This window comes from Pteropus medius, unplaced genomic scaffold, assembly GCF_902729225.1.
Source record: "Pteropus medius unplaced genomic scaffold, Ma_sr-lr_union100, whole genome shotgun sequence".
Lineage (NCBI taxonomy): Eukaryota > Metazoa > Chordata > Mammalia > Chiroptera > Pteropodidae > Pteropus > Pteropus medius.
Genome location: NW_024354875.1, coordinates 20,002,833 through 20,026,548, shown reverse-complemented (window position 1 = coordinate 20,026,548; position 23,716 = coordinate 20,002,833). Strand labels below are relative to the sequence as shown.

Genomic DNA, 23,716 nt, shown 5'->3' with positions numbered 1-23,716 from the left:
CCTTTTTAAATGTACAAAGAGGGTAAAAAGCACAACTAAAAATAGTAGCTTTGATGACATGAACATAAAAAAGGAAGTGTATGACTATGCCTAAATTAAACGAACAATGATAATGTTGGAAGAGATTGCAGCATATTTTGCTCATAAAGTATTAATTATCTTAATATTTAAAAGCTTTTATACCACAACCATCAACAGGAGAAAACGTTTTCTGTATGCAGGTTATTCACAAAAGAAGCGATACAGAGATACAGATGTATTTTTGCATGTTTAACATAAAAAATATTAAAAGAAATTTACCTGAAATTCACCATAAGATTATTTTTCCTTACCTCTAATTAACTAAAAGTTTAAGCATGAAAAAGTTTCTCATATCTAGCGAAGTTTGAGTAAGATAGGAAGCAAACTCACGTACCCCACGTGGGGAGTATAAAAATAATACAGCATTACTAGGCCAGAGGAAAATTGGGAAGTGTAAGCTGAGTCTTTAAATGATTCCTAATCTGATTGACCAAGTCAATTAAAGAAAAAAACTGAAGCATATGTTGCAGTAATTCCAATTTTAGGAATGATCAGTATATATTGAAATGCTCACCAAGGCATAAATTACAATGACTAAGATTATATTTCTATGGTCAAACAATATCATATAGCTTAAATACACTGTGGAAAGTCTACAAGGGATACAATGCAATAATTAAATGTAGTTTATTATAAGAAGCTTTCAAACCTTGACCAATGCCAACAATATATTTTTACCAGGAAAAACAATAGTATTTATCTCACAGTTAAGAAGAATCAAGATAGGCATATACACAAACACCTGCATAGAAAAATCTCTCTTCCATTCCCACCATGAGAGATTTCCACCAGATTTTTTCTTGCTATGTTATTCAACTCTCTCTTTCCTTTTCTTTTTCTCTTCTAGATAAAAATCCTCTTCCAATTTTTCCTTCCTCCATTCTCTCTTTCTCCTTAGCTTCTCTCTTTTACTCTCTTTTTCTCCAACTATTCAGTAAAATTTGAATTCCTCTCTTTTTTTTAATGCACCCCCCCTTTTTTCTTTAATACATATACAATCTTCCAGACACTCTTTTCCTAAAGAGCCAACTTTTTGATACAAATTATACACCATCTTAAATATGAAAGGTAGATGCATGTCAGATTCTTTGGTAAAACATTTAATAGCATATTTTTTTTATTACTTCTACATAGAAAACTATGCAAAAGTTTTATGCAATAAAGCAAAGTCACAAATGCAAGGAAATATTTATGCATAATGATGTTCATCAAAGTGTTATAGTGCTTATATTTTGAAATACAAAATAATTTAAATGTACTAATTGATAGGTGCATCTTTCACTTTGACAATTATATTATGTACTATTACTATGTATATTATGCTATGTAAAATTGTATATAAAATATATTAATATGGTATAAATAAATGCATATTATTAGTAGTATATAAAACATGGTATACATATAAACAAATATGGATCTACATACATGCACAAATAGAGCGTACACACACATACACTGCTTGGCAAGAGTTAATTCAAATGCATCAATCAATTGATCTAAAATAAACAAGAGTGTATTTTCCTATAACTAAGAGGGCTTATTTATTTTGAATAAAGAGTGATTATTTAATTTCAAAAAAAAAAACAATAAAATAAACGAGTTTCTACAGTTTTCATTATTTAATATGAAACCCAGATTATTATCATCAGTCAACTCTGAAAAACATTAGTTTAATAACATTAAATTACATATAATATATAATTGAGGCTAGCTGTTCTGAGTGAAGTAATTTCTGAATTTACAGAAAAGATGAGGTAGGTATATTAAGGTCTCGTGAGATAGGACCGAAAAGTTGGGAAGTGACATGAAACAATGTGAACCCATTAGGTACTTGAGAACATAAAGAAAATAATTCTTTAAAGTGAAAAATGGTGCAGAATAGACAGATAAATACCAAAAAAAAAATGTTTACACATTTTTAAATGTGTGACTTTTGATAATTTTTTATTTTTCAATTACAGTTGACATATAATATTACATCAATTTCAGGTATACAACATAGTGATTAGACATTTATATAACTTATGAAATGATCATCCCAATAAATTTAGTACTCATCTGACACCATACGGTTGTTACAAATATTTGATTGTATTCTCTATGCTATATTTTACATCCCCATAATTATTCTGTAACTACTAATTTGTACTCTTTTAATCCCTTCGACTTTTTCACTCATTCCCCAACTCCACTCTCATCTGGCAAACATCAAAATGTTCTCTGTATCTGAATTTGTTTTGTTTGTTTATTTTGTGGTTTAGATTCCACATATAAGTGAAATCATATAACATTTTTCTTTCTCTGAATTATTTCACTTAGCGTAATACTCTCTAAGTCTATCCATGTTGTTGCAGATGACAAGATTTTTTCTTTTTTTGTAGCTGAGTAATATTTCATTGTCTATACGTAACACTTCTTTATTCATTTATCTATTGATGGACACTTAAGTTGCTTTCATATCTTGGCTATTATAAATAACGCTGCAATGAACAAATAGATGTATATGTCTTTTCAAATTGGTGTTTTGAGTTTCCTTGAATAAATATCCAGAAGTGGAATTACTGAGTCCTTCTTTGTCTCTTGTTATAGACTTTATTTTAAAGTCTATTTTGTCTGGTATAAATATTGCTACCCCAGAATTTTTATTTCATAAAATATCTTTTTCCATCCCTTTACTTTCAGTCTGTGCCTTTCAATCTGAAATGAGTTTCTTATAGGCAGCATATGTAAGGGTCTTGATTTCTTATGCATTCAGCCACTCTTTTGATTGTAGCATTTAATTGATCTACGTTTAAAGTTATTGTTAATAGATACGTAGTTATTGCTATTTTAGTATTTATTTTTTTGATTTTTTCTTCTTAAAGAAGTCCTTGTAACATTCTTGTAATACTGGTTTGGTGGTGATGAACTCCTTTAGAATTTTCTTGTCTGGAAAGCTCTTTATCTGTTCTTCAATTCTAAATGATACCTTTGCTGGAAAGAATCATCTTGGTTTTAGGTCCTTGCTTTTCATCACTTCAAATATTTTGTGCCAAATCTTTCTGGCCTGTAAACTTTCCATTGAGAAATCAGCTGACAGTCTTATGGGAGCTTCCTTGTAGGTAACTAACTTCTTTTAAGAGTCTCTCTTTGTCTTTAACCTTTGGAATTTTAATTATGATGTATCTTGGTGGGGGTCTCTTTAGGGTCATCTTGTTTGGGCTTTCATGTAGTTCCTAAGCTTTTGTGTCTAGTTCCCCTGCCAGGTTAGGGAATTTTTTCATGATTATTTTTTCAAATAGGTTTTCAATTTCTTGCTCTCTCTCTTCTCCTCTGGTACCCTTATGATGCAAATGTTGGTATACTGATGTTGTCCCAGAGTACCCTTAGACTGGTCTTATGTTTTTGGATTATTATTATTATTATTGTTATTATTATATTTTTTGTAGTTCTGATTGGGTGTTTTTTGCTTATCTCTCAACTTGTTGATTCGATCCTCTGTTTCATGTAATTTACTGTTTATTCCCTCTAATGTCATCTTCATTTCAGTTGTATTTGTTTCTGACTTTTTAAAATGTTTTCTATCTCCATTTTTATGTTTTCTATCTTTTTGTTAAAGTTTTTTAATGAGATCATTAAGCATCCTTATAACAAGTGTTTTGAACTCTGTACAGATCGCTTGTCTCCATTTTGTTTAGTTCTTTTTGTGGAGCTATGTTCTGTTTTTTCATTTGGGACATGTTTCTTCATCTCCTCACTTTGGCTGACTCCCTGTGTTTGTTTCTCTGTATTTGCTAGAGCTACTATGTCTTCCAGTCTTAGTAGAGTGGTTTTTTGTAGTAGGTGTCCCACGGGACCCAGTGGTGCAGTTTCCTTGATCACCTGAGTCGGGTGCTCCAGATGTATCCATTGTGCAGGTTGTGTTTGCCCTCCTATTGTAGTTGAGCCTTGACTGCTGTTGGCATGTTGTTGGGAGGGATTAATCCTCAGGTTGATGATTGTGAGATCTGGGCATGTCTACAGTGAAGGAGCTGTTTTGCAGGGGCTGACTTTATGGAGCAGAATTCGCTTTACTTGGGCTCTGGTGCCTGCCGAGTCTTCCCTTTGGATGTTTTGCTTTTGGAGATGGTTGGATGGTTCTCTGGTGTGGTGAGAAGCTGGCCACCAAATGAGTTGATTCTGGGGCCTCTTGGAAGGGGCTCTGGTGTAGGCTACTGTCTGTGCCCATCAGGGGCCATTTAGTATCTACAAGTAGTTGCCACTTGTGCTTTGTTTGGAGGTGCCAGGGGGAAACTCAGCTGTAAACTGAGGCCAGTGGCTGCTGGTTCCAGGCTTGGAGCTATTTAGCAAGAAGTACAAGGTATGCTGAGTCGAAATACTGCTTGTTTGAGGTTTGTGAAACTTTCAACGATTTTAGAAAAGTCCAAAGCATGAGCCAAGACAAGCTCTTTGTAAGGAAAAGCTAGTGGAAGCTCCTTGGGTGGGTCTGTAAGCTGGGTGAGGTTGAATTTCAGAGAATATCCAGAGCAGGGCAAACAATGTTAGCTAGGTTGATGGAGACTCAAATATGGGCCTGCCGGCATGTGCAGGCTAGGTGCGAGGAAGGCTCCACAAGGCACAATGATTTCTCTAGCACTTCTGTCTGGGAAGCTAGAAAGCTCTTACTCTAAAGCCAGACAATTAAGTTCTTCCTCATATGTCCCTAGTTCCTTGCAAACTGCTGCCACAGCACTGGAACTCAGAAAAAGTGATTCCATGCACAGGCCCTTTAAGAGGAATGCCTGAGACTCTAGTAGCTTTTGTCTCACTCAACCACAATCTCTGCTGGTTTTCACAGTCAGAAGTTATGGGGACTTTTCTTCCTGTTACTGGAACCCTGGGCTAGAGAGTCTGGTGTGAGGCCAGGGCTCCTCTAACTCAGGGGATGCTGCTGCAGCCGAATTATTTCTCCTGATTTTTAAATGCCACACGTGAGTGTGGGACCAGTCCTTTCTTTGTTTCCACCCCTTCGGCAGGGCTCAAGGTGGCTTCTTCTGTATGTCCTTCATTATAGGACTTCTGTTCAGCTAGACTTATATCGGGTGACTTTTAGTGATGATTGTTCTGTAATTTAGTTGAAATTTTGATGTTGTCATGGGAGGAGGCGAGCACAGTGTTTACCTACTCCACCATTTTGACTGAAAGACTGTTTTATACATTTTAATTGTTTTCTTAGAACGATATTTAGGCATTATTTTATTCCCCCCTTATCTTCTACTGTCTATAATGTTTACGTTTCAAATCAGTACTACATTATTTATAAATTAGTCTCATTCTTGTTGAAATAATCTACTGCTGGACATTCTGATCTTATCCACAATTATAAAATTATTCTATATAAAGTACATTCTAAAGTTTAAAGAATTCTCTTATCTTCTGAAGCATAGCTAAGTTTAAAAGTTTGTACCACCTACAACTTTATCCTTACCACACAATTTAACTACCCTTTCTTCCTCTAAGATTTTGAGAATATGTATACATTACCAGTTATTTAGCATTCGACAAATATATATTATCTCAATCATAAGTGTCATAAAAATGACATGATGTGTAACAATATTTCCGTCACTTCTATGACAGGTAGTGAAGTTATCTGAGTTTAATGTTTCTTTACATTTTACATTTCCCCAAGGAATCTAACAGCCAATTGTAAGGCATTGTAAGGCAAAATGACTGAATTAGAAAGAGTGTAACAGAATGTCATAAAATCTAGTGGAAATTTTCAAATTTGGACTTCCCACATAAAAGCAGAGTAAAGTAAAAAATCTGAGTGTCTTAGGACCTGTGGACAACCTGTTAAATGAGCTAATTCTTCTCTGAAAAAAATGTAAAGCTATGTTTAATTTAGATTTTTATATCATGTTACTATATTAAGCAAGATAAAATTATGCTTTGAACTATTCTTTTTTGTCAATGTTTATTCCAGTTTATATTACTAATTAAAACTGTCCCTATAACTTTAACCAAGCAGTATAATTCTTTGTATTGCCTAAGGCAATAAGCAAGGAGGCAAATGTGACCTTGCAAATGTTCTTTACAATAGTTATAACAAAAATATTATAAATGTATGATAGTTCACCTTTTCTGCTAATTTACTATAAACCACAGTTCTATTTAATTTAAGTTTACAAATTATAAAATAATTCTGTACACATATTTATTAGTTCTTCCAACAATAGAAATTAATTAAAATACAGTGATGATTCCAGATCTAGGTCTTTGCTAACTTTTAGTTGTGACATTATATTTCACTTCAATACTTGGTAACCTCCTGTGTACTATTCTCTCTTTTACTATTCATATAAAAATAAAACCAGTGTTAACTCTTTATACTTACTTAACATTAGGTACTATTTAAATAATTTTAGAAGGAGAATCAGGGTTAGTTTGATCAAAAGCTTTTTTGTGACTTACAGTAGAAATTTTCCTTCTCAATACTCTGTAGCGAACAGTCGACCTTTTCACAAGTTATCAGCATAATGCTCCTTCTTCTCATATATTGCTTTTATCTCAAGAAATCTTCTAATTTCTACCCCCACATTGTGTGTGTGTGTGTGTATTTGTGTGTATATATGTACGTGTATATATATATGTATATAAAATGTCTTTTATGTTGCTCATTTCTGTTTTTTATTTATTGCATTTAATTCACCTCTATCATGTTATTAAAAACTGTATCAATTAGTTTGAAATCATTAAATAACTAATTTACTTTCCACAGCTTAATGGTATTTATTTCTGTGATAATATCTGCTTTTAAATAATTTGTTTTTGCTCCTCAGTTTAGATTTCTTTTTCTGACACAATCTTACCTGTTATTTTAGTTAATTTTTAAAAAATTCTCCTCCCACCCCCATACTTCAGTCTATTTGTAACTTCTTAATTTGGTTTTCTTAATTTGTTTATTTTAATTCCTTAGCCTGTCATTTCTTTTCACTCTTTTGTTTTTTTAAAAATTGATGGTATCAGTAAGTTTTGTGGTGAAATACTCTTTGTTTTCCCCTCATCACATAATTCATAACAACATTGTCCTGCCTGTTTCCTTTTGGGCTTCTGTGAGGATAGAATGAGATGAAATATGTTCGTGCTTCTGAAAACTCTAATGTAATGTCTTATTATTTTCTCTTCAGAATGTGAGAGGGATCAACCTGAATCTAGACAATTAAGCAGTAGAAAAGAAGAACAGCTTCTAATAGATTGGGTTATTAGTCTATCTATAGATGTGCTATTGCAAACAAAAGAAAAATTAATCCAAAGGAATGAAAAGTGTAGCTACAAAAACTGTTTTTCATGAGCTGTGTTTTTCAGGTCTTACATTTGCAGGTGGGTGATCCTACAGACAGAAACTTTCCAAGGTGGATTTGGGGTGGCGGGGGTAGGGAGACGAGAGAGCTTTCCACCCATAACACAGAAGCAAAGAAAAACTATTTTTCCCCCTGCAAGATCAGCATTCACTCATCTAATGGGCATTATCCATAAGGCACAGAGAGGGATTGTTCTGGCATGCACTAGAGAATCAGGCAGATCAAACCCTTATTTATCTTTCTTGGCCTTTTGAGTCATTTTGTGCTGTTCACCATTAATATATTGAAACTACTCTTTAAAAGAAAAAATAGAAGAAGAAATAAAATCTAGAGAATGGAGACAAACTGGTGTCTCCAGGGAAGTTTTAAGCTTTAAAAAGGATATTATAAATTACTAGCTAGTGCATCTAATCCTTATTTTTTTTTTTTTTTACCAAGGTTTAGTGCCAGATTTCTAGGTGTTCCTGGAAATAAGCATAGAACTACCCAAGACCAAGTGCAAAATAACCTTAATCTTATACAGATCCTTTCCCCTCCCCAACTAATACCGATCTCATACTTTGTTGATATTGGTAATAATGAGTGCTGAAAACCTTTGTGGTAAAGATGCTTCATAGACAGTTAATGCTTTGGGGGTATAAAAAGAGAGAAAGACATGTTATTCCATGGGACTCTAAATGGAGGGTAACATCTAGGGAGACTCATAGGATAGTATGTAGATTTCTTTGGTTTACTATTAAAAATGGAGGTAAGAGAATGAAGGGATGACATAAATATACATCTTTCTCCTAATTTATCTGTGCTGAAAAAGCAGTAAAGAAATGAAAACAAATTTCTGGAGTTTTTTTCACATCAACAAAATTATATTTCCAAACCAAAATTACTTTAAGATAAAATAACAAAGGTAAAAATAAAATTGGAACCAGTAATGCAACATCAAAATGATGAGAAAGTATCTGAATACCCTGTCCATCTATGTAGGTAGACAAGTAGAATAAAATAAAAAGAAATACTTAGCAGAATTTGAATCCCAGAAAAAAAATTCCAAGATGCCTAAAAAGAAGAAGGGCATAAAAGGAAGAGGTGTGAATGTGTTAAAGCTAGAAAGTTCTCGAGAGTTTTTGCTTCTGAATGTTTTTGAGAGCCTAGGCTATGACGCTGACGTATATTGGAAACAGAGTCCAATACTCCTTGTTTGGTGTACTTGGAGAAGTAAATTGAGTTACTTGTATAAAACTGGACATCGAGAATCAAAGAACTATATCAATCATCAATTTGAAGAAAGATATTTAGTGCTTAGTACAATAAATACAAATAAATTCACACAGCCATAATATGGTAACTGCAGAACATCAAAATTAAGAAAAATCATAAAAGAAACAAGAAAAAATGATAAGTATACCATAAGGAATTAAAATTGGACTTTTGGCAGATTTTGTACCAACAAAAGTAAATAATATAAACATTAGAATTATATCTTGAGCATGCTGAAAGTAAACATTTCAATCCAGAATTTTCCACTTATGATTCAAATATAGGATAAAATGAGGATATTTCCAGACCAAGACTGAGAAAATTTCCAATTTACATACCCCACTACAGAAAATACTAAATCTGTACATCATTATAATAGAAATTAGTCTTAGAAGGAAGGAATGAAATGTAATAAGACATGGTATGCAAAAAATTGTCAAATCCATTTGTAAATCTAAATGCAGGCCCACCTGTGATATAAGAGGGGCATGGAGTAGAAGTACAGATGGAGGGAGCCCTTGATATTTAAAAGTTACATTTCAAGGCTACAAGCTGTTAAATAAAATATGACTTAATCTTCTCTCTTGAAAATCCTACCTTCAAGATGACCTAGACTTTTAGGTCATTTAGAACTGACTCATGTAAATAATGTTTACCTGGCCTGTGTTCTTTGTTTCTCTTTCTACCTCAGTTTGTATCATCTTGCACAATGATAAGCTTTGCATTGCACGAGTGTATGTGGGCACCACATGCCTGGGAGTCCAAGCTCCTGTTACTTACCTTCATCCTCCAGCGACTACTGGCCCACATCTTAGGCCTGGCGTTCCACACCTGGCAATTCACCCTTGAGAAATGAGACCTGGGAAAAGGGCTCATATCATTCATTCTAAATACATTAGGTGTGGTGGCCGGTGGAAGCGGGGAGTTGTAAACACTAGTATTTATCATACTCATTGATATATTTTATGTAATATCTGATGTTATATTTGGTAACTAATATGTTTGGTCTTATAGCTGCTATTATAATCAGTGTTTTCTATTTATATTTTCTCATTGTTTTATTTTTCTTTTATTTTCTCCTGCTTTTCTTTTTCTCGTACTTTGTAAAATTATTGCTCTTTTTTCTCCAGTGGTTTAGAAGATTCATAAAAAATTTAAGGCCATATTATAATTAGCAAGTCTAACTTTTTGTCAAATTAAGACAGACCTTCTTCAACTTTCCTATTGCTCATAACTTCTTTTAATTTTTTTCATGTTGTTAATAAATGTTTTTCATCTCATGCCTCTTGGATTTTAGAATTTTCTTTTGAAATAAAAATTACACAGTCATAACAGCAATAAGTATTTTATCTTAATTATAAATTCTATTAGAATGTATTCATCAATTTTGCTTGGAATTCTCTGGCTTCAGTGTTTTATTATTATTATTTTTTTGACATTCAATGGTACAATTACTTTATTCAAAAATAGTTTCTAGATATATGTGGATGATATAATTTCTGAGTTTGCAAATCTGAAAAGTCTTCATTCATATTTAAAGTTAGGTATGTTGGTTATAAAAATATGGTTTTAAAAGTATTTTTTTCATAATTTCATAGCCATTATTTTAATAATCTTTGAGAAGAATATTTTGAATTTTAGAAGAGGCAACCACTGAGAAAAGAGTAAATGCGAACTAAAGTAAAGAAATCATTCAAAAGCTAAATTCCTGAGAGAACTAGGACAGAAATAGATCAAATGAACATGTATAGGGAATAGTCATAAAAGTTACCATGTAGCAACTTCTGGGAGGTAGGAAAAAAAGAGAATAAATATAGCCAAAGAGAAATTTTAAAATAAAGAGAAAGAAAGCAAAAGGTGATTACATTGGAAAATAATCTTTCAAGCTTTGTGCTGGAGATATAGATTTATGAATGATTAGTATTTAGAATCAAAATTTAAGATGATAATTGAAGCCATGGATATGAAACAAGGTATGGGCAATATATATAAATATATATATATATATATATATATATATATATATATATATATATATATATATATATAGAATGAAACGAAAAGTTGCAAAAGCAAAGTTTCATTTACATAAAGAGATAGAGTGGATGTTCAAAACAAGTTTGAGAATTCAGTTTATTTTTGTTGTTGTTGTTTGTTTTTACTATAGGAATGGACATACTGTAGTGAATGGTGTTATAGGTGAATGGTTCACTACTCCAACTTTCCTTCTTGTACGAATATTTCTGAATTAAAAAATATTAACAATATTTATGTTTTACAATTTTATTGGCCTAAATAACTAATATGAGACTAATGAAATAAGAAGAAAAGGTAAGCGCAAAAGGAAAGTATTATAGAAATATACTATACTAATTAATGTAAGATGTTAATAATAGAAGAAATGTGTGTGAGGGTAGAGGAAATATATGAGAATTCTATCTTCTTGATATTTCTGTTAATATAAAACTTCTAAAAAGAAATCTACTATAAAATATAGCAAAAATGCAAAGAAAACTTAAAATATAATAATAGAGGTAAAGCTAAATTCATCAATAATCACAATCAAATTGTATGTGTTATATTTCTTTAAGAAGCAATTTTCATTTGAATTAAAAAGGTAAATATTACATAAAATTAACAGTTTTAAAATAATAGAATGCCAAAAGTGATACTAGGTGATGCTAACTAAAATTTTAGAGATGTAGCAATACTAACATTAGACTATATATTTCTCAATACACAATACTTTAAGTGGGTTAAAAGAGGATAAAAAGAGTTTTTTTTTAATTTAATTTTATTATTATTTATGCCTACAGTACCTGGTCACCTAGGTGGTCTCCCATCCAAGAAATAACTAGGCCCAACTCTGCTTAGCAGAGATTAGACATCAGGCTTGTTCAGGATGGCACAGCCGTAGACTATGGACTGTGGCTCCACTGGGGTGTGAACCCAGGACCTTCTGTGTGTAAAGCAGACATGCTAACCACTACACTATGGAACCACATCCTAAAAGGAGATATTTAATAATAATAAATGTGTACTAGAAACATAATAATTATAAATATTTACATACCTAATAAAAATAACATAAAATATAAAAATAAACTTTTCGATATACTCATATACTCATTTGTTTCTAATTTTTTGTCATATGTATTATGTTTTTTTGGATTTTACCATAAATGTGTCTATTCTTAGTTTTTCAAAGATTGCTTTATTTGATCATTTTTTAATTTTGTATTATTTTCTTCTCTTTTCAGATAGTCTTTGGTTTACCTTATATCTTCCTGAATCAATACCTTAGTTTATTAATTTTTAGGCTTTCCTGATATTTAATATATATGTTTTCCTCCAAAAAAAAATAGCGGCATTCCACAAGATTTGATATGATGTGTGTCTATTTTCTTCAGTTTTAAATAGTTGTGTTCCATTTAACTCATAAATCTTTTGAGTATGTGTTTAATTTTCCAGATATAAGTTTTAAAATAATAACTGTTTATTAATTTATTTAAAAATAAGATTGGGTACATATTATATGCCAAGTCTTCTAGGTCTTTGGAGTACATCAATAAGAAAAATAGACAAATTTCCCTGATTTTTTAAACCTTATATTTTAGTATATTTAGTATATTTTCTTATAGTTGACTTCCAATTTAATTCTTGTCACATAACGAGGTCTATATAATATTCTTTTTTAAAAATAATTAAATTGAAATTTTCCACATAGCCTATTTTAAGTTCAACTTTTCTATGGGTTTCACATTACCTTGAAAAAAATGTGTGTTTTCTGCTTCTTTGGTACAATGCTGGGAATGAATTAACTATGTTATTTGAATATTCTATATGTTATGAACTAATTTTGTCTGCTTGATCTAGATGGTCCTGAGGAAGATATATATATAAAATTTACTTATCAATGTTATGGAAGATGATCTAAAAAATATAATCTGAGGGAAGAACTAAGGAGAGGGGAAAGTAAGGAAAAGGGAAACTGAGGGAGGAAATATAAACTGATGCTAATTTATATATTACCAAGATCTATATTTCTTCATGACAAGACTCAAAGAGAAACAGCTTAATAGATATGTCTGCTCATTATTCAAAAATTTTCCTGAGTAACCACAATTTAGAGTAGCTGATGAGTGAGTACATGTTATGGATTGAATTGTGTTCCCTCAAAATTCTTATGTTGAAGCCCCGATACCCAATGTGATTGTATTTGAAGAAAGGGCCTTTAAGAAAGTAAAGTTAAATGAGGTCAAGAGGGTGATGCTCTATCCTTATAAGAAGAGGAAGAGACATCAGGAAGGTGTGTACATGGAAGAAAAGCCATGTGAGAACACAGAAAGAAGACAGCTATCTGCAAACAAAGGAGACAAGTCTCAGAAGAAATCAAACCCGCTGAAACCATGATCTTGGACTTCCAGCCTATGGGACTGTGAGAAAATAAATAATTGTTGTTTAAGTCACCCAATCTATGGTATTCTGTTATGGCAGCTCTAGCAGACTAATATAATAAAGGGAGGAATCTTCCAGGCTCCTGACTATTTCTTTAATCTATGGGTTAAAGTTCATACATTTAGGCAATTATTTTTCTGTACATGATTTTATCATCCTTCAGACAAAAGCTCAGGATGTCATACCCATGCTTTTTGGTATAGTTTCAAGTCTAGAAATGTCATTAGAGCTGGAAACTCCCAGATTTGTAGCTGGTTAGTTGAGATATGTAGGTAGCCAAAAGTGGGTGATTGGGACTTCCAGTGCAAATGAATATTTGGCATTGCATATGGAAATGCGTTATAAGAAGCGAGTCATACTATAAATCTGAGGATATCTTTAAGATTGTGTTCTATATAATAGGACAAGTGGGGAAGTTAATACCTGAACTCAGAGGACCTTCTTAACTGGGAGTCTCATATATGAACATCTTATTATTTTCATTTTACTTAAATGAATTTATTTCACAATTAGATGTATGATAAACTCTATGGACTATCTAGTTTAACACTTTCATTTTAAGAGCAAGAAAACTCAGGTTTTGCTTTATTTGTTGATACTAAGGAGTTTATCTAATTTGCTTAGCCTTGGAATTTGGTCCTTAACTCATTGTAAAATGTAAGAACTTCCCATTATTTTGTGCTTGTATTCTGTGAGGATATGTCAATAAAAGACAACACAAGAGGTAGCATGAAAAGCTAGAAGGTTTTAAATGGCACATAAGTTGAGCTATTTACTTTTGTCTCCCTAATATGGTATCTAATATAACAGAACTTGAGAACAATCAATTGTTCAGTAAAAAAAGGAAAGATGTGATGTTGACTTCAAAGTTAGCAGATGAAACCAATCATTTCCTTACACTGAATTATAAAAGGTCAGTTACCAGAGTGAAAAAGATCAGCTGAAACTTACCTTTAGTGTAGCAATGCTTTAATTGGCATTGGATAATGAGATTAATAAACTTGCCTTACTGGATATCTTCTGTCTTTTATTTTTCCATAAGGGCATATTAAATTCTAATATGTCTTAATTAAGAGAAAAGAATATGATTGTTTGAAAAACATAGAAATCAGAAAGAATAAAATGATTATGAAAAAATCATTGCAAATTGAAACTAGAAAAATACACCTATGATTTTATGTATCTAGGTTAACAAAAATGTGAGCGTATGATGCAATTTTGGAGACATTGTCTTTAAAATAAAAGTAATCAACGGCATATAATATATATTAAGTGTACGAAAATATAACAGGAGCAAAAAAACAAACAAAAAAAAAACCACTCAGATTTTGTTCTTTATTGCCATTGCAAATAGAAGCAAACATTACTGTTTCCTGGTTTGATGTGGAGAGAATAGGTGATAGCTTGCAATTCGTCTAGAATCGCTCATATGCAATCAGTAGACACGATGCCTTATGTGACAGCTCTTCATTTAGTTTAATTTACTGTAACTCACATGTATTAATATCCAAGTAATCTCCCTTGTGTCCCATTTCTGGCAGTGTGTGTATCTCATTTTCTCTATATGGGATTCCCTTGTGAAATATTTGGGAACTCTATCATGGAAAGCATGAGGAAGGAAAGGATGCTGCTTGGAGGAGTAGATTTTTATATGGTCGACTAGGTAATTTGTTACTCAAAAGGTGATAAAAATGTAGTTTGGATAAATTGTTTCAACATTTATTGCAAAATTTAAAATAGCATATTATGTCGAAAATAAGACCATCAAATGTACATAATACCATTTGTTTTTCTTTCCTTTTATTTGTATTTTATTCCTAGACTCCACAAATATTTATTAAGTTCACACTATGTATTCGTATACCATATACTATATTCATACACCACAGTGCCATATGTTTTAGAGATCCAAAACAGATTGTAAGATACTTCATTTTCACCAGTAGAATAAATAGATATCTCCCACTAAAAACTATGAATGCTTGATAAACTATAAAGAATTGTCTATTTATGTTAGGATGGCTTATGGATTTTTATTCTATACAATAGATTGTATTCTATTAATATTATTACTCATTTTTAATGCTTAATTTATATCAGACTTGTTCAGTAGGGCCCTCTTAAATTTGGCTCTGTGTCATTTTGGTTTGTCCTCATCACTCTTTGAATACTTACTTAATGAAGACAGTACAAGGCAATTCAGGCTTATTTACTAATTTTCATATTCCATCTATGAAGTAAGCTTTATCTCCAAAAATGCCTCATGACTTTTAGTGGAAAATGGTATTTAGAAACCAAGATCGGGATGTTTGGTTTGCTCATTGCTGCTTGTGTCATTGCTTCTAGGCCCTCTTAGTGGGCAGAGAAAGGGAATATGACATATATAATATCGTTTTTGCATCTATCCATTTATTTTTCTCTTTTGTAAAAATGATGAATTCATACTGTTTCAAATTCACAAAAATGAGAAACTGGGCTTCGAATATTGTCAATGTTTACTCATTTGCTCAAGCCTAGAGCACACAGAAAGTAGTTTCAAAATCACCAATTCGTATTACCATAAAAATGAATTTCATATTTGTTTACTGTTGTATTTTTGTGGAATACATAAATCTTAATAATTCAGTTCAATTCCTTTTTCCAAAAACAAACATCATGAAAGCCCTATCCCATCAAGATACAGAACATTTTTATTAACTCACAGAGTTTTCTCAACTTTCTTTCTAGTTCTATCATTCCAAGTTACTTTTCTGATTTTTTTTTTTTCATATGTATACCACAATCTGTTTATACAGTCTCCTGTTGGTGGCATTTTAATTATTTCTAGTGTTTGGTTATTATGAACAAAGCTTCTACAACTATTCTTGTACAAAACTTTTTGAGAGTATGCATTTTCATTTCTCTTGGATAGATATCAAGAAGCAGAATTATTTAGATTTTGCAATAAGTATATATTTAATTTTATAAGAAACTGCCAAACATGTTTTGTAACTTTTTCTTCCAATTTATTCCCCATTATCAATGTATAAGCATTCCGATTGCCTCACACCCTTGCTTACATTTGGTGTTCTCAATCTTTGTAACTTTTATCTATTATAAATAATGATATAGGATCTCATTATTTTTACATTTTTTGCTTTCCTGATTTACTAACAATGATAATTACTTTTTTATATACTTATTGTCCATGTGCACTTGAAGACTTGCATTCTGATTTTTCTGATGGAGTGTTTCATAAATGTCAATAAAGTCAAGATGGTTGGCTGTATTTTTCAGCTTCTATATCTTTGTTAATTTTCTATCTACATATTTATTATTTTTGATAGAGAAGAGTTGACACCTCTATGAATGATTATGGATTTATGTATTTCTCTTATCAGTAATATCAGATTTTGCTCCTCATGTTTTGAAACTCTATGGTTAACTACATATACAGTCTGTACTGTTACGTGTTTTTTGGTCATGTCATTTTTTTGTCATTAAGTAAAGTCCCGATTTATCCTGATAATATTATTTTAGAGGTCTATTTTGTCTGATATTAAAACAGCCTTTCCAGCTTTCTTTGATTAGTATTTGCAGGTATATCGCTTTCCATTCCATTACTTTTACCTTGTCTAGATCAATATATTTAAAATGGTTTTGTTTTTTGTAGGCAGTTTATGGTTGAGTCTTTGTAAGTCCAATATGAGAATTTCTACCTTTTAATTGATATTTAATTTTGTACACACAAATATAATTATTATTATGTTTGCATTTCAATCTACATTGTGTATTTTTTAGTTTGTTTTCTCAATTTTTAGTTTTTTATTATCCTTTTTCTGTTCTAATTTAGAATAGTTTAATACTTGGTAAAATTTTGTTAAAATTTATCTATGGTTATTTGGCTATATCTCTCTGTACCATTTTTGTTGTTTTCTCTAGATATTTCTATATACATAAATCATGTTTCATGGTTTATTTGGAATTAGTAGTTTACCACTTCACATAAAATGTAGACATTTATGCAGATCACTCTACCTTCTTCCTTTTATGTTATAGTTGCCATATATATTATATCTACATATATTGGAAACCCATAAAATAATTTTATAAGTTTTGTTTCGACAGTCATATATCCTAAATAATTAATGGAGAAAAATGTTGTTAATTTTACACAGATATTAACCATTTCTCTTGTTTTTCCTTTATTCTTGAAGTCGTAAGTTTCTTTCTAGTATCGTTTTTTTTTTTTTCAGATTGAAGAATTTTATTAGTTACTTTACAGAGATCCCTTGGTAAGAAATTCATTTAATTTTCCTTCATTAGGATGACTTAATTTCATCATCACTGATGAATGTTACTTTTACTGGATACAAAATATTGTACTAACAGTTCTTTCAGTACTTTAAATATAGCATTCCATTGTCTTCTTGTCTGTGTGGTTTCTGATGAGAAATTCACAGTAATTTAAAAACGTGTAAACCTTTAACATGCCATTTTTCTCTGATTGCTTTCAAGTTTTGTTTTTTTTTTTAAATCTTTGGTTTTCAGTATTTTGACTATGATGTCAAAACACATGGTTTTCCTTGAGTTTATTCTATTTAGATTTGATGAGTTTGCTAGATTTGTAAATTTTTGCCTTTCATCAAATTTGTAGTTTTTGTTACCATTTTACCAAATATGCTTTCTAAACTGATCTCTTTTCTTTCCTTCTGAGACAAATATACATCTTTTGATATTGCCACACGAGTTTCTGAGACTTTATATACTTTAAAGGAAGATATTGTATTTTTCAGTACATTTTCATTTTTTCATACAGTTTTTATTTTACTGCTGAGTACTTCTACCTTTCCATTTCAAGAGTGTTTACCTTTACCTGAAGGAACATTTGGGCCACTTGGGAATTGAAATTAATTATTTTTTCCCTTTGAAATTTGTCATATTTCCCTGGTTACTTATATGTCAAGGAATTTTGGACTTATCTTGAAAATTTTTAAACTACATTGTGAGTTTATTCCTTCTATTATCTTCTGGAGGTTGTAATTTTTGTTTGTTTTAACATTCAATCAATTTGGTTGGGTTTAGACTTTGAGTCTTTGTCACCTTCTGTGGCTGTTGATTCTAATGTCGCTTCAGTTTTCATAGCCTCTCTTTAATGTCTTGATACATAATCTTTTTTTTTGTAATAAGTGATTATTATGATAGATATTTTAGTTAAGGTTTTATTTTTTCAGAGTATTTGTATAAATTTATAAAAATAACATCAAAATATCTGAAATAATTGAGGATTATTTTTAAATTTTTATATTTGATTTGAGTTGAAAATTAGGTAATGACATATAATATTTTTAATCTGTAAAATATAGTGTTCATATAATAACACACAGATGATATAAGTAATTTTGGATTAGTTAAAATAAGTGGATTAGTATTGTTCATAGACCTCTAGTATTCTGCACTGTAATTATTAGACAGCTTTGCCCACCCACAGAGAATGGGCCACTATCCTTGGGTCTAATGGTTAATCTAACAAAAATTAGACTCTCAACCTCATAACAAAGATTTGTTTAAAGCATAAAGCATTTCCATAAACAGTAAGAAAAGTAAGAAAAGTCTAGAAAATATTATAAAGATGCATATTTTAAGTAATTTTTCATTAGATAAAAGAGATAAACTGGCTTTGTTTTAAAACATAATGGATCAATGATTAAACTTAGGAAATCTGAATTCTAGATCTATTTATGCCACTTACCTGAAATATATTCCCAGAACAATCACTTAGATATTTCAACTCATTCTTTAAAATAGGGATAATAATACGTTTTCTCTCTTCCTCACAGAGTGAGTTATTGTGAGAGTCAAATCAAATACTTAAAAATTTTATACTTAAAAGTGCTTTTTAAACCAACCAAGCAATATATAAAACTTATTTTTATATGTAGATAGTCTTTTTTTAACATATTTTTTATATTGTGTTCTTTTGATATCTTTTTAGGTGATTTTATATTTTCTATTCTGTTTTCCTTTGTTTCAGTTTCATAAGGAATAGGATATTCAAAGGCTTGTCATATTGCAGAGTTACATTATTAGAAAATAAGTATGATGTAAAAATGCAATAATCAAACAGGAAGCAAGCAAAAATAGCTGTTGCCCTAGACTATACAGTTCCCATCTTTGTTGATGAAGATTTTATCTATTATGTACTTATGAAAAAACCTTATTCACTTCTGTCGTAGATTGAAAAACAGTCACATATTGTCACATTTCATCAAAAGATGTGGTCTACTCTCCAATCCTTTCAATCTTTTCTAGCTTTGTCCAATATAATTTGGAAATCACATTGTATGAATTACCAAACCTAGTTCTCAAGTGGTTTTGCAGCTGTTTTCACCCTTTTGAAACGCTACCTTATGGCTGCCATGTAAAAAAAGCTATTCTAGCCTAGAGAATGGGAGGCCACATGCAAGAAAACTGAACAAGAACCAACTTCCAGATTAGTTAGTGAGGTTATCTTCAACATTCCATCCCAGTTGTGTCATATTGATAGCAAATCCAGCAGAGAAACTCTGCAGCTAACCTTCAGATTACTGAGGAATAATAAGTTATTAATGTTTTAAGCCACTAAATATTGAGGTATTCTGTTACACAATAGATAACTGATAAACATTTCTAGGAGTAGGTAACACTTTGTCAATATCTTACTATTTTTCCCCTATCTGTTTATAATTTCGACCACATTCTGATTAATACAAAACCTTTGTGAGTACTAAAATAAAATTTTGACAGTGCTCAGTTCATTGTTGGTTCTCAGTTAAGTGATGCAAATTAGTAATTGAATAATCATCAGCAGTAGATGTTCAATTCTGTGTATATATTTTTCAGTTTGTGACCTGCTGATAAAATAACTATTTCTATTTCCCCATTCAAGAGGAATAAGAGTTATTGTGGGAGTATACATTTTTGTTCCAAGTGAAAGATTTTTGTTCTGTGTACCCTCTATATAGTTCTCTGGTCTTAATCTTGTTAGAGATTGTATTCTATCTTTACTTTTATAGATTTCTCCATACAACCAAAGCATTTTTTTAGATTAAGTATCTAATTGTAATATTAGTTATGTAACATCACAGATGTTTAGAGTGAGAAAAGTTGAATTAAATAAGAAGCAATACTTTAAATTAGGGGAAATTTGTCTACAGCCATACCTCCCTCAACAAACCCGATCCCATCAGATCTTGGAAGCTAAGCAGGGTAGGGCCTGGTTAGTACTTGGATGGGAGATAACCTAGGAAGACCAGGTGCTATAGGCATAAAAAATAAAAAATAAGGGATTGTAAACTGACAAGGTCCTTGCAATCTGTGAGGTCAACCAAGAGTTGCCTTGTCTAAAAAAAAAAAAAATGAATAAAATACAAATAAATTAGGAAAAATCTTGAAAATCTAAATACAGATTTATTGGTATTATTGTTGTATTTAGATTCCATATTATTATAATAATTACTATTTATAAAAAAGATAAAAGATTATAGGAAAATATTTCTTGTTTTTTTAAGAGATATCTTAGAATGGGTTAGTAGATATAATTTTCAAGGAATAATTCTTGAATGAGTTTTGAAACTAATCCCCATAAGTAGATATATTCAGAATAATGTTGCATCTAGAATGTTGTATAGTTGGACTCATACAATATGTAGCCTTTTCAGATTGGCTTCTTTCACTTAGAAATATATGTTTAAGTTTATTTCATATGTTTGCATGGCTTAACGCTTATTTTTTTTAGCACTAAATAATATACCATTGTCTGGATGTACCATATTTATCCATTCACCTTCTAAAGGGCATCTTGGTTGCTTTCAAGTTTTGGCAATTCTAAGCAAAGCTGCTGTAAATATCTGCGGGTTTTCATGTGGATGTAAGTTTTTAACTTATTTTGGGTAAATAAATACCAAGGAATGTTATTGCTACATTATACAGTAAGGGTAGGTTTAGTTTTGTAAGAAACCTACAAACTGTCTTCTAGAGTGACTGTAACAGTTTGTGTTCCCACTGGCAATGAGTAAGTTCCTCTTGCTCCACATTCTTGCCAGCATTTGATGTTATCAGTGTTTTGGTTTTGGCCATTCTAACAGGCATATAGTGAGTGGTATCTCACTCTTATTTTAACTTGCATTTCCCTGATAACATATGAGGTGGAGCATCTTTTCAAATGCTTATTTGTCATTTCATCTATTCTTTGGTGAGGTGTTTTTCAAGGTCTTTGGCTTATTTTTAAATTAGGTTGTTTGTTTTCTTATTGATGAGTTTTAAGTGTTCTTTGTGTATTTTTGATAACAATCCTTTATTATATGTGTCTTTTACAAATATTTCTCTTAACCTGTGGCTGGTCTTTTCATTCCTTTGACAAGGTCTTACACAGAGCAGTTTTTAATTTTAATGAATGTCAGCTTATAAATTATTTCTCTCATGGATTGTGTTTTTGGTGTTGTATCTAAAATGTCATCACCATACCCAAGGTCCTCAAGGTTTTCTTCTGTTATTTTGTAGAAGTTTTATAATTTTGTGTTTTAAATTTAAGTTTTTGATCTATTTTAATTAATTTTTTGAAAAAATCTGTGTCTAGATTCTTTTTTTTTTTTTTTTTTTTTGCTAGTGGATGTTCAGTTGTTCCAGAACCATTGTTTGAAAAGAATGTCTTTGTTTCATCGTATTGTCTTTGCTTCTTTTTCAGAGATAAGTTGTGTTTATTTGAGTCTATTTCTGGGCTCTTTTTTCCATTTTATTGATTTATTTGTCTACTCTTTAGCACGTACCACGCTGTCTTGGTTACTGTAGCTTTATACTGAATCTTAAAGTTGAGTAGTGTCAGCTCTCCAAATTTGTTCTCCTTTAATATTGTGTTAGCTATTTTGGGAGTTTTGCCTTTCCATATAAACATTATCTATCATTCGTGTTTGTCTTAGGATAGATTCTCTTTCATCATCTACTCTAAAAAAAAAAAAAATTCTGACTTTAATATGTCAACATTTTCCCTTACATCTAGTACACATTCTGAATACTTATAGAACTCATTTTAAACTTCAAGTTTTTTGCTCAGTTTTTTACTATTTCCTCATCTGTTTTTGATCTAATTCAGGAGGTTACACTTATAGTTGAATACAGTTTTTTAAAAGGTCTTGAAAATTGTTCTGACTTTTTTCTGTCTTCCTCTTCTTTCTTTCCCTCAGCCCCATGTTTCTTATATTCTTTTTCCTTAATATTTTTTTTTTTTTTTTTTTTTTTGAGAATGAGGCCCTAGATGAACAAATTTCAAATAACTGTTTGGTGTTTTCTCAAAATTCTAGTCACTATCGTGAAATGTGGAAAATGTAATAACTGAGAAACTTAGGATTCATTATAGCTTTCTGGCTAATTGCTATTACGTTGAATCTGTCAACATGAAAATCTTTATTAAAATGAAATTATATTTCTTGAAAAGAACTTATTTTCAGAATGGAAATTTTAAATTATCAAATTGTATTTATTGGTATAAATTGATTTAAAAAAAAAGTAAATTAAATGCATAAATTAATTTCCATAAGATCATTGTGGTAAATTTGCTTCTACATTTTTACAATTAAAATTGTCATATGGCTACTACAGATAGCAGTCAGTGAATGTCAGCTTTATCAAACTAGAGGATGGTAGTTCTTCATGCAAGGGATTGTACTTAAAAATTCCTTTGTCTTATATACTAACAGAGTTCAAGTTGATTGGCCTTCAGGTCTGGGATCTTGGGTCATGCCGTTGATAAAGTTCAGTGGCTAAGCAAGAAGTCACTGATTATTATTTATAATTTGTTTTCTTATAATTTTATCATGCACATGTATTCAAAGGGCATGGGTTGCAGTTCATAAATTGAAACAAATGAATAAAAATATGTAATACTAATTCTGTCAATTTTTAAAGCACTAAGATATTTGTTATATTCAAAAAGTTATATTTAAATTAGTATGACTCTGCATTAACTATAAAGCAAAGGTGGACAATAACAAAATACCATGCTGTGTATGACTTTTTATGAATTTTCACATACGAGTATTTATAAAGATGATATGAAGAATTACAAACGTCAACACAAAATATTAAATAGTAACTCTTTTCGTGTGAATTTAATTCACAATTCTTTATTGTTATTTGTTTTATTTCTTAATGTTCAAGAATTTAACCACTTTATCTCTTATATGCATACCAAAATGTTCCATCTAAAATATATCTTTTATATAAGTTTCTAGACTTGTCATTTTCAAGTATTCACCTTTTACTATTTATCAAATCTCTCCATTGGTGAATTCCACCAAGACTTTTGGGGAACTAAATGTTTTATTATTCAACATAGAAGTTCTATATTGAATTCGTCTGTAGTTTTCATAGCAAATTTGTTTTATACTTAGTTAAGAAAATTCTTAATACCTTGAAAAACATAGTATATAGCTATAGTTTAAAAGACTATTTTACCAAAAAAAAAAACTATAAAAATAACCTTCGTCTGCATATAAAAACATTAATTAAATCAAAGCTCATAAATATAAAATACAAGTTTAAATTAATTCTTAAAATGCTTCCCTTTCATTCATATTTTCTTT

The 23,716-nt window shown here is 30.7% G+C and overlaps 1 pseudogene; it reads left to right on the top strand.

Moving 5' to 3' along the window:
* Positions 1-20,285: 20,285 nt before the first annotated feature.
* Positions 20,286-20,404, top strand: LOC120597225 (uncharacterized; annotated as a pseudogene).
* Positions 20,405-23,716: the final 3,312 nt, after the last annotated feature.